We start from the raw sequence: 15,735 nt of genomic DNA, 5'->3' as shown, positions 1-15,735 counted from the left end.
TTCCAAGCCTAGTTCTCCCAGCTCTCATCTATTTCTTCCAGAACATTCTCTGTGTAGACTTGGTTTCTGCTGTTTGCAACCAACATTCATGACTAACACAGTTATCTTTGCATACCTAAAGGATGGGGGAAGGGATGCATTAGTAAATGTTGAATGAATGAATGAGATCTTTATAAGAGGTCAACATATCTTATAGAAGGATGAACTAAAAGAGGGAAGTAGGAATAAGAATGAGTACGTTACAGGTATATCTCGAAGGTATTGTGGGTTTGGTTCCAGACCACAGCAATAAAGTGAGTCATACAAACTTTTTGGTTTCCCTGTGCATATAAAATTTATGTTTACACAATACTGTAGTCTATTAAGTATGCAATAGCATTTTGTCTAAAAAAAAATGTACATAGCTGGTAGGAATGTAAAATGGTACAGCCGCTTTGGCGCTTCCTTAAAAAAGCTAGAAATAGAACTACCATATGATCCAGCAGTCCTACTCCTTGGAATATATCCTAGGGAAATAAGAGCCCTCACACAAATAGATATATGCACACCCATGTTCATTGCAGCACTGTTTCCAAACCAAACCCAGTGCCATCAAGTCGACTCCAACTCATAGCGACCCTATAGGACAGAGTAGAACTGCTCCCATAGAGTTTCCAAGGAGCGCCTGGCAGATTCGAACTGCCAACCCTTTGGTTAGCAGCTGTAGCGCAGCTCTGTTTACAATAGCAAAAATATGGAAACAACCAAGATGCCCATCAATGGATGAATGGATAAACAAGTTATGATGTATTTACACAATGGAATACTATGCAACAATAAAGAACAATGATGAATCTGTAAAACAGCATGGATGAATCTGGAAGACATTATGCTGAGTGAAATTAGTTGCAAAAGGACAAATATTGTATAAGACCACTATTATAAGAACTCAAGAAAAGGTTTAAACACAGAAGAAACGTTCTTTGGTGGTTACGAGGGTAGGGAGGGAGGGAGAGAGGTATTCACTAACTAGATAGTAGACAAGAATTATTTTAGGTGCAGGGACGGACAACACACAATACAGGGGAAGTCAGCACCACTGGACTAAACCAAAAGCTAGGAAGTTTCCTGTACACAACCAAACACTTAGAGGGACAGAGTAGCAGGGGTGGGGGTCTGGGGACCATGGTTTCAGGGGACATCTAGGTCAACTGGCATAACAAGCTATATTAAGAAAACATTTTGCATCCCACTTTGGTGAGTGATGTCTGGAGTCTTAAAAGCTAGCAAGTAGCCATCTAATATGCATCAATTGGTCTCAACCCACCTGGAGCAGAGGAGAATGAAGAACACCAAAGACACATGGAAAATATGAGTCCAAGAGACAGAAGAGGCCACATAAACCAGAGACTCAATTAGGCTGAAAGCAGAAGAACTAGATTGTGTCTGGCTACCACTAATGACTGCCCTGACAGGGAACACAGCAGAGAATCCCTGATGGAGCAGGAGAAAAGTGGGATGCAGATCTCAAATTCTAGTAAAAACACCAGACTTATGGTCTGACTGAGGCTGGAGAGACCCCAGAAGACATGGCCCCGGGACTGTCTGTTAGCCCAGAACCAAAACCATTCCCGAAGCCAACTCTTTGGACAAAGATTAGACTGGACTGTAAGACACAAAATGATACTGGTAAGGAGTGTGCTTCTTAGCCCAAGGAGACACATGAGACTATGTGGGTAGCTCTGTCTGAAGGCAAGATGAGAAGGCAGAGGGGGACAGCAGCTGGTTGACTGAACAAGAGAAATACAGTGTGAAGAGGAGGAGTGTGCTGTCACATTATGGGGAGAGTCAACTAAGGTCACAAAACAATGTGTATATAAGTTTTTGTATGAGAAACTGACTTGAATTGTAAACTTTCACTTAAAGGACAATAAAAAATAAAGACAATGTACATAATTAAAAAATATTTTATTGCTAAAAAATACTGATCATCACCTAGCCTTCAGAAAGTCTTAATCTTTTCACCTCAGTGTTGATGGCTGCTGACTGATCAGGGTGGTGGTTGCTGAAGATTGGGGTGACTGTAGCAATTTCTTAAAATAAGACAACAATAAACTTGGCTGCATCAATTGACTCTTCCTTTCATGAATGATTTCTTTGTAGTATGGGATACTGTTTGATAGCACTTTACCCACAGTAGAGCTTCCTTCAAAATTGGAGTCAATCCTCTCAAAAACTTTCTCTGCTTTATCAGCTAAGTTTATGTAATATTCTAAATCCTTTGTTGTCATTTCAACAATGTTTACAGCATCTTCACCAAGAGTAGTTTCCATCTCAAGGAATCACTTTGCTCATCCATAAGAAGCAACTCCTCATCCATTAAAGTTTTAGTATGAGATTGCAGCAATTCAATCATATCTTCAGGCTCCACTTCTAATTCTAATTCTCTTGCTGTTTCCACCACATCTGCAGTTACTTCCCCCACTGAAATCTTTAACCCTTTGAAGTCATCCATGAGAATTAGAATCAACTTCTTCCAAACTCCTGTTAATGCTGATATTTTGACCTCCTCCTGTGAATCATGAATGTTCTTAATGACATCTAGAATGATGAATCCTTTCCAGAAGATTTTCAATTTACTTTGCCCAGATCCATCAGAGGAATCACTATCTATGGCAGCTAAAAAAAAAAAAAAAAATGGCAGCTATAGCCTTATGAAATGTATCAAATAATAAAATTTCAAAGCCAAAACTACTCCTTGATCCATTGGCTGCAGAATGGATGTTATATTAGCAGGCATGAAAACAACGTTAATCTCCTTGTATATCTCCATCAGAGCTCTTGGGTAACCAGGTGCATTGTCAATGAGCAGTAATATCTTGAAAGGAATGATTTTTTTTCTGAGCAGTAGGTCTCAACAGTGGGCTTAAAATACTCAGAAAACCATGTTATAAATAGATGTGCCATCATCGAGCCGTTGTTGTTCCATTTATACAGCACAGGCAGAGTAGATTTAGTATAATTCTTAAGGGACCTAGGGTTTTCAGAATGGTAAATGAGCATTGGCTTCAGCTTAAAGTCACCGGCTGCATTAGCCCCTAACAAGAGAGTCAGTCTGTCCTTTGACGCTTTGAAGCCTGGCATTGATTTCTCCTCTCTAGCTATGCAAGTCCTAGATGCATCTTATTCCAGTAAAAGGCTATTTTGTCTACATTGAGAATCCGTTAGTGTAGCTGCCTTCATCAATTATCTGAGCTAGATCTTCTGGATAACTTGCTGCAGTTTCCACATCAGTACCTGCTGCTTCACCTTGCATTTTTATGTTATGGAGATGGCTTCTTTTCTTAAACCTCATGAACCATCCTCTGCTAGCTTCACACTTCTACAGCTTCGTCATCTCTCTCAGCCTCCATAGAATCGAAGAAACTTAGGGCCTTGCTCTGAGTTAGGCTTTGGCTTAAGGCAATGTTGTGGTTGGTTTAATCTTCTATTCAGACCACTAACACTTGCTCCATATCACCAATAAGGCTGTTTTGCTTTCTTATCATTAGTGTGTTCATTGGAATATCACTTTTAATTTCCTTTAAGCACTTTTCCCTTGCATTCACAGCTTAGCTAACTGTCCTAAGACACCTAGCTTTTGGGCTGTCTTGGCTTTCAACATGCCTTCCTCACTAAGCTTAATCATTTCTAGCTTTTGATTTAAAGTGAGAGACTTGAGACTCTTCCTTTCACTTGAACACTTAGAGGCCATGGTAGGGTTATTAATTGGCCTGATTTCAATATTGTTGTGTCTCAGGGCAGAGGGAGGCCTGAGAAAAGGGAGAGAGATGGGAATAGTCAGTTGGTGGAGTAATCAGAACACACACAATATTTATTAAGTTTGCCATCTTATATGGGCATAGTTCATGGCGCCCAAAAATAATTACAATAGTAATATCCAAGATCACTTATCACAGATCACCATAACAATTATAATAATGAAAAAGTTTGAAATATTGTGAGAATTACCAAAATGTGACACAGAGACACAAAGTGAGCACATGCTGTTGGAAAAATGGCGCTGATAGACTTGCTCGACTCAGGGTTGCCAAAAACCTTCAATTTGTAAAAAACGTAGTATCTGCAAGGTGCATGCCTGATTAAGAATTATGAAAAGCAAGGTGGGGAGGAATAATTTCCTATTGAAATTCTCCTCCTTTCAACTTGCCAGATGTTGTGCTTGTTGTAACATAGAGCCTCTGATGGAGACAGAGCATGGGGTATGAAGTTTCACTCTTAAAAGTTCAGTTTTAAAAAATCCCTTTTCTTGAATCTGAGGCACAGGGCTTCAGCCTTCTCTAGAGCTTCCTATAACTTCCACTATAAGTCTCTCTTCAACAACTGTTTTTCAAACGTAGTAACCTTATCCCCATCTTGGTCTCCAGTTACTCAGCTCATATAGTGACATGCTTATAGGAACTTGCCCTGTGTTCCTCCGTCCTGCAACTTTGACGAAGAGCAAAGATTAGTGTGGCTTCACCTTTCATGAGTCACGCCAAGAGATTAAGAAAGGATTTGACTTGGCTCAGTCATCAAGAAGTATTTTATATCCAAAGACTTCACCAAAAGAGTAAAAAGCTTACCTACAGACTGGGAAAAAGTTTTTAGCTATGACATTTCAAATCAGCATCTGATCTCTAAAATCTACATGATACTGCAAAAACTCAACAACAAAAAGACAAATAGCCCAATTAAAAAATGGGCAAAGGATACGAATAGGCACTTCACTAAAGATGACATTCAGCTAGCTAACCGACAAATGAGGAAATGCTCATGATCATTAGCCATTAGAGAAATGCAAATTAAAACTACAATAAGATTCCATCTCACTCCAACAAGGTTGGCATTAATCCAAAAAACACAAAATAATAAATGTTGGAGATGTTGTGGAGAGACCGGAACACTTATACACTGCTGGTGGGAATGTAAAATGGTACAACCACTTTGGAAATCGATTCGGCGCTTCCTTAAAAAGCTAGAAATAGAACTACTATATAATCCAGCAATCCCACTCCTTGGAATATATCCTAGAGAAATAAGAGCCTTTACATGAACAGATATATGCACACCCATGTTCATTGCAACACTGTTTACAATATCAAAAAGATAGAAGCAACCAAGGTGCCCATCAACAAATGAATGGATAAATAAATTATGGTATATTCACACAATGGAATACTACGCATCGATAAAGAACAATGATGAATCTTTGAAACATTTCATAACATGGAGGAATCTGGAAGGCATTATGCTGAGTGAAATTAGTTGCAAAAGGACAAATATTGTATGAGACCACTATTATAAGAACTCGAGAAATAGTTTAAACAGAGAAGAAAATATTCTTTGATGTTAAGAGAGTGGGGAGGAAGGGAGGAAGAGGGGTATTCACTAATTAGATAGTAGACAAAAACTATTTTAGGTGAAAGGAAAGACAACTGAGAGGTCAGCACAACTGGACTAAACCAAAAGCAAAGAAGTTTCCTGAGTAAACCAAACTCTTCAAAGGCCAGCATAGCAGGGGTGGGGGTTTGGAGATCATGGTTTGGGGGGACATCTAAGTCAGTTGGCATAATAAAATCTATTAAGAACATATTCTGCATGCCACTTTGGAGAGTGGCATCTAGAGTCTTAAACGCTAGCAAGCGGCCATCTAAAATGCATCAATTGGTCTCAACCCACCTGGAGCAAAGGAGAATGGAGAACACCAAAGACACCAGGTAATTATGAGCCCAAGAGACAGAAAGAGCCACATAAACCAGAGACTATATTAGCCTGAGACCAGAAGAACTAGATGGTGCCTGGCTACCACCAATGATGGCACTGACAGGGAACACAACAGAGAACCCCTGAGGGAGCAGGAGAGCAGTGGGATGCAGACCTCAAATCCTCATAAAAATACCAGACTTAATGATCTGACTGAGACTAGAGGGACCCCGGAGGTTATGGTCCCCAGACCTTCTGTTAGCCCAAGATGGGAACCATTTCCAAAGCCAACTCTTCAGACAGGGATTGGACTGGACTATAAGATAGAAAATGATACTGGTGAGGAGTGGGCTTCTTGGATCAAGTAGACACATGAGACTATGTGGGCAGCTCCTGTCTGGAGGGGCGATGAGAAGGCAGAGGGGTCAGAAGCTGGCTGAGTGGACACAAAAATAGAGAGTGAAGAGAAGGAGTATGCTGTCTCATTAGGGGGAGAGTAACTAGGAGGAGTATATAGGTAGGTGTATATAAAGTTTTTATGAGAGACTGACTTGATTTGTAAACTTTTGCTTAAAGCACAATAAAAATTAAAAAAAAAAAGTTTAAAAAATCTCAGTAATTCAGTACTATGATAATCCAGAAGGCATCCAAGTGGGCATTTGACTTAACACAAAATATGAACTAGTAAATGAGCAATGTGAGTGGGAATGCAAGAAAATTGTTGAAACTTTATACGGAAATAAAAATGTTTGCCTCTATTGCAACACATCAGAATAGTTAACTATAAATTATTCTTATGCAGTCAATTCAAGTAGTTTTTTCCTTGAATAATTATTTGATGTTCTTAACAAAGCTAGACTTTCTTTGTTTCTGCACACTGCTTACACTTGTATCAGTCAGGGATCTCCAGGAGATAGACACACTCAAGATTCTGCCTGCTAATTTTTTTTTTTTTTATCAGAAGCTTGTTCCTCTTACTTTTAAATAGCATCTCCACTGCACATTTGCCCTTGGAACAGACTCCAAACTCCCTGCCATGACTTACAAGACTTTCTGTGACCATAAGGATCCTGTCCACATCTGCAGTGTTATCTTTTAACACTGCATACTCCCCTGGCCCAAGGTCACTGGTCTTCTTATTGTGCCTTAAACACATCATGCTTTTAACCACCTCGGGGCCTTTTCGCTTTGCTTAGAACATTACTCCCTAACTCTTCCCATGGCTGGCTACTTCTTATCCTTTATGTCTCAGTTCAAATGTCACCTTCTTCTCTAACCTGTGAGAGTTTCCTATGGCTGCAGTAACAAAGTACCACAAAGTGGGTGCCTTTAAACAACAGAAATTATTGTCTCATAGTTCTGGAGGCTAGAAGTCCAAATCTGTGTCTTTGATGAGCCACGCTCTTTTTGTCTGTACTCAGGAAAGATCCTTCCTTGTGTCTTCCAGCTTCTGGTAGCTCCAGGTGTTTCTTAGAGTTCCTTGGCTATTAGATATATCTTCACATGGGCATCTTCCCTCTGTGCATCTCTCAGTGGATGTTTGTTCTTTTTTAAGGACAGGACTTAGGTTGGATTAGGACTCATCCTACTCCAGTATGACCTCATGTTAATTTACTTGATAACATCTGGAAAGACCCTATTTCCAAAAAAGATCATATTCACAGGTACTGAGAGTTAGGACTTCAACATGTCTTTTTTGCAGACAAAGTTCCTAACACCTCCTCTTCTGATTTCTAGCATATCACCCTGTTTCCTTTATCATATTTTCCCATATGAAAATATACATTTCTATGTTTAATTGCTTATTGTCTACCCTCCCCCCGCTAGACCATAAGTGCCATAGTACTGTCTGGCTCACGGTTGCATCCCAGTGCCTGCTTAGTGCCTGGCATGTAGTTGATGCTTATGGTAGATTGCAAACAATGGCCTCTAATTCCTCCCATCCCCATACTCATGCCCTTTTGTAAGGTGACGTTGCTGCTACTTCCATCAAGAGGTAGAGTCATTTTTCCCATCTCTTGAATCTAGACTGGCCTTGTGACTTGCTTTGGCCGACAGAAGGCTACAGAAGTGATGTTGTGGAAATTCCAGGCATAGGCCTCTGGAGGCATTGCACCTTCTGCTCTTGCGCTTTTGGAACACCACCACTACCAGGACCAAGTAGAACTTCCCCTTAGGGTTTCCAAGGCTGTAAATCTTTACAGAAGCAGACTGTCACATCTTTCTCCTGTGGAGTAGCTGGTGAGTTCGAACTGCTGACCTTTGGTTAGCAACCAAACATTTAACCACTGTGCCACCAAGGCTCATTTTTAATTTCAATAGTATACAAAAACTTTGTTCCCATATAGCTCAATTCTCTCCCTCCTCCTTTGTTCTATTATTGTTGTACAAATAACATCTGAACTAATTCTGTAATCTATATTCTTTGGTCATGTTTAGCCACTAAAATCTCTGCTTGGCTGGTTTAGTGGCAAGCTAATAAATGAGCTGAAACCAAAAAACCAAACCCATTGCCGTAGAGTCAATTCTGACTCACAGCAACCCTACAGCACAGAGTAGAACTGCCCCCATGGGGTTTCCAAGGAACAGCTAGTGGATTTGAACTGCTGACCTTTTTGTTTAGCAGCCAAGCTCTTAACCACTGAACTGAGCAGCGATATCCTTAAATGCCTGGAACCAAGAAATCTCCCATTCTTGTGAAGGGGCTCTGTGTGCGTATTGGGGCATGACTTTAACACTCAGCAAGGCAGTTGACAACTCCTCCCTAGCCTTCCCTATTGGGGCATGACATTAACACTCAGCAAGGCAGCTGACAACTCCTCCCTAGCCTTCACATCCTTCACACCCACATCTCAGCCAGAGGTGAGAGTTTAGGGCCCTGTTGTTTCTGAACATCTGCACACCCTACATATGCCTGTGGCCTTCCAGATTCCCAGGAATACGTCAGAGCTTTTTAAAGCCCCTATGAATATTTAATTCCCCAGCTTTTCCTTTTAAGCTTTTTGATTAGCCTATTGTTTGCTCCAGCTTTATCCACCACCTCAGGCAGCCATGAAGTTAAACACTTGCCTCTAAATTGTTTTGACAAACACTCCACAGGAAAAGCCTTTTTGCACTGAGTGAGCTCTGAGTCAGGACAAATAAACACAGCATTTCAAGAGGGACCTTCCAGGGAATCACCAGACAGGTCAAATAATGAAAAGCCTCTCTCTGTGAATAAGACTTTGAAAGAGCTCCAGCCCTATTCTGCTCCCGCTGGTGGCTACCAGTCTGATAGTTTTCCCTGGATTGCAGGCTGTTAGTTTTCAATGCTACTGAGGACTTGGAGAGAGGAGGGTAGGAATAAGACAAGTTAAAATGCCACAACGATAGCTGTTCTTACTGAAATTGTCTCAGCCACATTTCTTTAGGAAATGCTCCCTGGATTGCTACAAGCCTTTAGTTAACTTCCAGGGTTCTGAAAAAGTTGATTCTGATACTTCTTGTCAGTTTTCTTATTGCTTGTATGAAGGAGAGAGTTTTTGAGGTCCTTACTGATGTCCTCCCAAATGTACAATAGGCTCCACTCCAGATATATTGAATCAACATCTCAGAGGGTTGTGGCAAAAATCTGCACTTTTAGAAGCATCCCAAGTGATTCTTACTAAACTCTAAAATTTGAGAAACCACTATTTCAGAGTCATTCCTTGGCCATCCTATTTATTTTAATCAACCTCACTAAGCAGGCAAAACAATGAAATTTATATAATACTAGAAAATTTAAGAACTCCATATCACTCTTTTCTTGATTTCTCCACAACCTCCCCCCAAAGTAGAAACTATCTCTAATCTTAGGAACCCAAGTACAAAGAGTATAGAAATTACCACAAGAGCTTGAGACCGTTTACTTTCCCTAAAGTATTTCTGAATGATGCACACTGCTTATAGCTCTTGTTGAAATGCCCTGCATGCTACTGGAGAAGTTGAAGGTAATGGGATTTAAACCCTTTGTGAGAACTGTTCAAATCACATTGCAAAACATGGGTAGAGGTAAAAACAGCCATTTCCTAGTCTGATCTCTGCTTGAAAATTAACAACCTGCACAACTTCATATATCCAGTCAGTAGGAAAGTAAATTATAGCCTTTTATTATTACTTTTGAACTGAAGGTGGATAACCTTTTGCCATCGAGTGGATTCCAACTCATAGCGACCATATAGGACAGAGTAGAGCTGCCCCATAGGGTTTCCAAGGAGCGGCTGGTGAATTGGAACTGCTGACCTTTATGGTTAGCAGCTGAGCTCTTAATCAATGTGCCACCAGGGCTCGAAGGTGCAATTGAGCTCACATCGTATTTTTTTTTAATTGTGCTTGAAGTGAAAGTTTACAATTCACTCTTTTCTCATACAAAAACTTATACACGCATGGTTATGTGACCCTAGTTCCTCTCCCTATAAAGTGACAGCACATTCCTCCTCTCCACCCTGTATTTCCCATGTCCATTCAGCCAGCTCCTGTCTCCCTCTGCCTTCTTGTCTCGCCTCCGGACAGGAGCTGCCCACTTAGTCTCATCACATCGTATTTCTTAATAATATTTCAGTCAATGATGTTATGGTGGTGTGGATTCAGTTGCCCAAAATGATTGTGCATCTAGAGCTAAATCTTTACTGACTTGGCCTAGAAGAGTGTACTGGTAGATTTATTTTTCAAAAAGGCTTGTCAAGGAACCTGCTTTGCAAGGGGATTTTGTGAGTCCGTGTGGAGCACTCCTGGGTAAGGCTCTCCGGGCCTGGCTCCTTCATCCAGTAGTTGTGTGACTTTGGGCTAGTTCCCTAGTGTCGTTAAGCCTCAGGTCCTTTATGTGGAAAGTGAGCACAATAATGTTGCATAGTCATAGGGCTGCCTTGAAGATTAAATGCAATAATGCAATTAAAGCCCTTAGCACTTCACCTGGTATAGCATAAGCGCGAAACATGCAGTACAGGCTGGTTGTACTTTTATTAGGATGATGTGGGTATAAAGTGCTCAACTACTGTGTAGCAGGTGTCCTAAATCTGTGCTGCTCACTAGTAGCCACTAGCCATATGTGGCTATTCAGCACTAGAAGTGTGGCTGTTCCAAATTGCAGTGTGCTGTATGTGTAAAGGAGCCCTGGTGGCACAGTGGGTTAAGAGCTACAGCTGCAAACCAAAAGGTTCACAGTTCGAATCCACCAGCCGCTCCTTGGAAACCGTATTGGGCAGTTCTACTCTTTCCTGTAGGGTTGCAATGAGTCGGAATTGACTTGACGGCAACAGGTTTGGTTTGGTTTTTTTGTTATGTGTAAAATCCACACTGGATTTCAAAGTAAAGACTTAATATGATTTTTAAAAAAAGGAATAAAATATTTAATTAATAGTTATTATATTGATGGCATGTTGCCTTGATAATATTTTGGGTAACCCAGTGCCGTTGAGTCGATTCCGACTCATAGCGACCCTATTGGGTTAAATAAGATGCAGTATTAAAATTAATTTCCCTTTTATTTTTACCTTTTTAAATGTGGCTACTAGAAAATTTAGTTTACATAGGTGGTTTGTGTTTGTCACTCTCATGTAATTTCCTATAATACATCCTTTATTAGATTTAGATTTATGCAATTTCTTGAATACTTACTATGAAATCTGATGATGTGTTGCATTGGACAAATCTGCTGCAAAATACCTCTTTAATGTTCTAAAAAGCAAAGATGTCACTTTGATGACCAAGGTGTGCCTGATCCAAGCATGGTCTTTTCAATCACCTCAAATGCAAGTAAAAGCTGGGCAATGAAAAAAGAAGACAGAAGAAGAATTGATGCATTTGAATTGTGGTGTTGGTGAAGATTATTAAATATACCATGGACTTCCAAAAAAATGAACAAATCAGTCTTAGAAGAAATACAACCAGAATGCTCCTTAGAGGTGAAGATGGCAAGACTTTGTCTTGCTTACTCGGGGCACATCTCCAGGAAAGACCAATCACTAGAAAAGGACATCATGTTTGGTAAAGTAGAGGGTCAACAAAAATGAGGGAAACCCTTCATGAGATGGAGTGACACAAAAGCCACAACAATGGGCTCAAACATATCAAAGATCATGAAGATGGTACAGGGCTGGGCAACATTTCCTTATGTTATACATAAAGTTGCCATGAGTCGGAGCTGACTCAACAGCAACTGGCAACAAAAACTATGAACCAGGCCACTCAGAGGCGGTCCAACAGAGTAATGTGCCAAGTGCCAGAAAAGTACACAGGAGGGAGACCCGTGCCCAAAGGATCCAGGTGGCCTTTGTGGAAGAAGGGGCATCTGGGCTGGAACTCATTCCAGAAATCAGCAGGAGATTCAGGGGAGCTCACTTGTCATAGATTGAATTGTGTCCCCAAAAAATATGTGTCAGCTTGGCTAGGCATGATTCCCAGTATTGTGTGGTTGCCCTCCATTTTGTGATTTGATGTAATTGTCCTATATGTTGTAAATCCCAATCTCTGCCTGTGGTTAATGAGGCAAGATTATGTTAAAGAAGATTAGGGTGGAACGCAACACCCTTACTCAGGTCACAGCCCTGATTAGATGTAAGGGGAGTTTCCCTGGGGTGTGCCCTGCACCTCCTCTTATCTTACAAGAGATAAAAGGGGAGAGAAACAACCAGAGAGGGGGACCTGCTACCACCAAGAAAGAAGAGCTGGGAGCGGAGTGCATCTTTTGGACCTGTGGTTCTTGCCCTGAGAATCTCCTAGACCCAGGGGAAGATCAAAGACAAGACACATGGAGATCTCAAGGAATGCCAGGCCCATCGTTGTTGAAAGGAGATACAGACCTACCCCCAGAGCCAACAGAGAGAGAAGGCCTTCCCCTGGAGGTGGAACCTTGAATTCAGACTTCAACAGCTGTAAGCGTGTTAAAATCCCACCCTAATCCTCTTTACCATAAAATTACAATCACAAAATGGAGGACAACCACAGAATACTGAGAATCATGGCCTAACCAAGTTGGTACAAACATTTTTGGGGGGACATAATTCAATCCATGATACCATTCATCTGTTGATGGGCACCAAGGTTGTTTCCATCTTTTTGCTCTTGTGAACAGTGCTACAGTGAACATGGGTGTGCATATATCTATTCACGTGCTGGCTCTTATTTCTCTAGGATATATTCCAAGGAGTGGGATTGCTGGATTGTATGGTAGTTCTATTTCTAGCTTTTTAAGGAAGTGCCAAATTGATTTCCAAAGTGGTTGTACCGTTTTACATTCCCACCAGCAGTGTATAAGTGTTCCGTTCTCTCCACAATCTCTCCAACATTTATTATTTTGTGTTTTTTGGATTAATGCTAGCCTTGTTGGAGTGAGATGGTATCTCATTGTAGTTTTAATTTGCATTTCTCTAATGGCTAATGATCGTGAGCATTTCCTCATGTATCGGTTAGCCACCTGAATATCTTCATTGGTGAAGTGCCTGTTCATATCTTTGCCCATTTTTAAATTGGGTTATTTGTCCTTTTGTTGTTGAGGTTTTGCAATATTTTGTAGATTTGAGAGATTAGACACTGATTGGATTTGTCATAGCCAAAATTTTGTCCCAGTTTGTAGATAGTCTTTTTACTCTTTTGGTGAAGTCTTTGGACGAGCATAAGTATTTGATTTTTAGGAGCTCCTAGTTATCTAGTTTCTCGTCTGATGTTTATGTATTTTTAGTAATGTTTTGTATATTTATGCCATGTATTAGGGCTCCTAGCATTGTCCCTATTTTTTCGTCCATGATCTTTATTGTTTTAGATTTTATATTTAGGTCTTTGATCCATTTTGAGTTAGTTTTTGTGCATGGTGTGAGGTATGGGTCTTGTTTCATTTTTGTGCAGATGGATATCCAGTTATGCCAGCACCATTTGTGAAAGAGACTATCTTTTCCGCAATTAACAGACTTTGGGCCTTTGTCAAATATCAGCTGCTCATAAGTGAATGAATTTACACCTGGATTCTCAATTCTGTTCCAATGGTCTATGTATCTGTTGTTGTACCAGTACCAAGCTGTTTTGACTACAGTGGCAGTATAATAAGTTCTAAAATTACACAGTGTGAGGCCTCCCACTTTGTTCTTCATTCACTAATGCTTTACTTATCTGGGGCTTCTTCCCTTTCCATATGAAGTTGGTGATTTGTTTCTCCATCTCTTAAAAAAATGCCATTGGAATTGGGATTGGGATTGCATTGTATCTGTAGATTGCTTTGGGTAGAATAGACATTTTCACAATGTTGAGTCTTCCTGTCCGTGAGCAAGGTATGTTTTTCCACTTACGTAGGTCTCTTTTGGTTTCTTGCAGTAATGCCTTGTACTTTTCTTTGTATAGGTCTTTTATGTCCCTGGTTAGATTTATTCGTAAGTATTTTATCTTCTTGGGGGCTAGTGTAAATGGCATTGATTTGGTGGTTTCCTCTTTGACCTTCTCTTTGATGGTGTAGAGGAATCCAACTAATTTTTATATGTTTATCTTGTATCCTAATAATTTGCTGAACTCTTCTATTAGTTCCAGTAGTTTTCTAGTGGATTCTTTGGGGTTTTCTGTGTATAAGATCATATCATCTGCAAATAGAAACACTTTTACTTCTTCCTTATCGATTGGGATGCCCTTTATTTCTTTTTCTAGCCTAATTACTGTGGCTAGGACCTCCAGCACAATGTTGAATAAGAGTGGTGAACCTTGTCTGGTTCCTGTTCTCAAGGGAAATGTTTTCAGGCTCTCTTCATTTAGGATGATGTTGGCTGTTGTATAAATGCCCTTTATTATGTTGAGGAATTTTCCTTCTATTCTTATTTTGCTGAGAGTTTTTATCATGAATGTGTGTTGGATTTTGTCAAATGCCTTTTTTGCATCAATTGATAAGATCATGTGGTTCTTGTCTTTTGTTTTATTTATGTGATGAATTACATGGTTGTTTTTCTAATGTTAAATCATCCCTGCATACCTGGTATGAATACCACTTGGTGAATTATTTTTTTGATATGTTGTTGAATTCTATTGGCTAGAGTTTTGTTGAGGATTTTTGCATTTATGTTCATGAGGGATATTGGTCTGCAATCTTCTTATTTTGTGTTGTCTTTACCTGGTTTTGGTATCAGGGTTATGCTGGCTTCACAGAAAGAGTTTGGGACTATTCTGTCATTTTCTAAGCTCTGAAATACCTTTAGTAGTAGTGGGGTTAACTCTTCTCTGAAAGTTTGGTTGAATTCTCCAGTGAAGCTGTCAGGGCCAGGGCTTTTTTTTTGTTGGGAGTTTTTAAAATTAAATTTTCAGTCTCTTCTTTTGTCACAGGTTATTTAGTTGTTCTACCTCTGTTTGTGTTAGTTTAGGTACGTAGTGTGTTTCTAGAAATTTGTCCATTTCCTCTAGGTTTTCAAATTTGTTGGGGTACAGTTTTTCATAGTATTCTGTGATGATTCTTTTAATTTCAGTTGGGTCTGTTGTAATATCGCCCATCTCATTTCTTATTCGGGTTATTTGCTTCCTCTCCTGTTTTTCTTTTTTCGGTTTGGCCAGTGTTTTATCAATTTTTGTTGATCTTTTCAAAGAGCCAGATTTTGGTCTTGTAAACTCTTTCTACTGTTTTTCTATTCTCTATTTAATTCTGCTCTAATTTTTATGATTTCCTTTCTTCTGGTGCCCGTGGGCTTCTTTTGGTACTCTTTCTACTTGTTCGAGTTGCAAGGTTAATGTTTTGATTTTGGCCCTTCTTTTTGGATGTGTGCATTTAGTGCTATAAATTGACCTGTGAGCACTGCATTTGCTGCATCCCAAAAGTTCTGATAGGATGTGTTTTCATTCTCATTTGATTCTGTGAATTTCTTTATTCCGTCCTTAATTTCTTTTATAACCTGGTAGTTTTTGAGCAAGGCATTGTTCAATTTCCATGTATTTGATTTTTTTTTTTCCTTGCTTTTCCTGTTATTGATTTCTACTTCTATAGCTTTATGTCAGAAGAGATGCTTTGTAGTATTTCGAAGTTTTGGATTC

The sequence above is a fragment of the Elephas maximus genome, chromosome 21, assembly GCF_024166365.1.
Source record: "Elephas maximus indicus isolate mEleMax1 chromosome 21, mEleMax1 primary haplotype, whole genome shotgun sequence".
Classification (NCBI taxonomy): Eukaryota; Metazoa; Chordata; class Mammalia; order Proboscidea; family Elephantidae; genus Elephas; species Elephas maximus.
Note: the sequence above shows the minus strand (reverse complement) of the source record.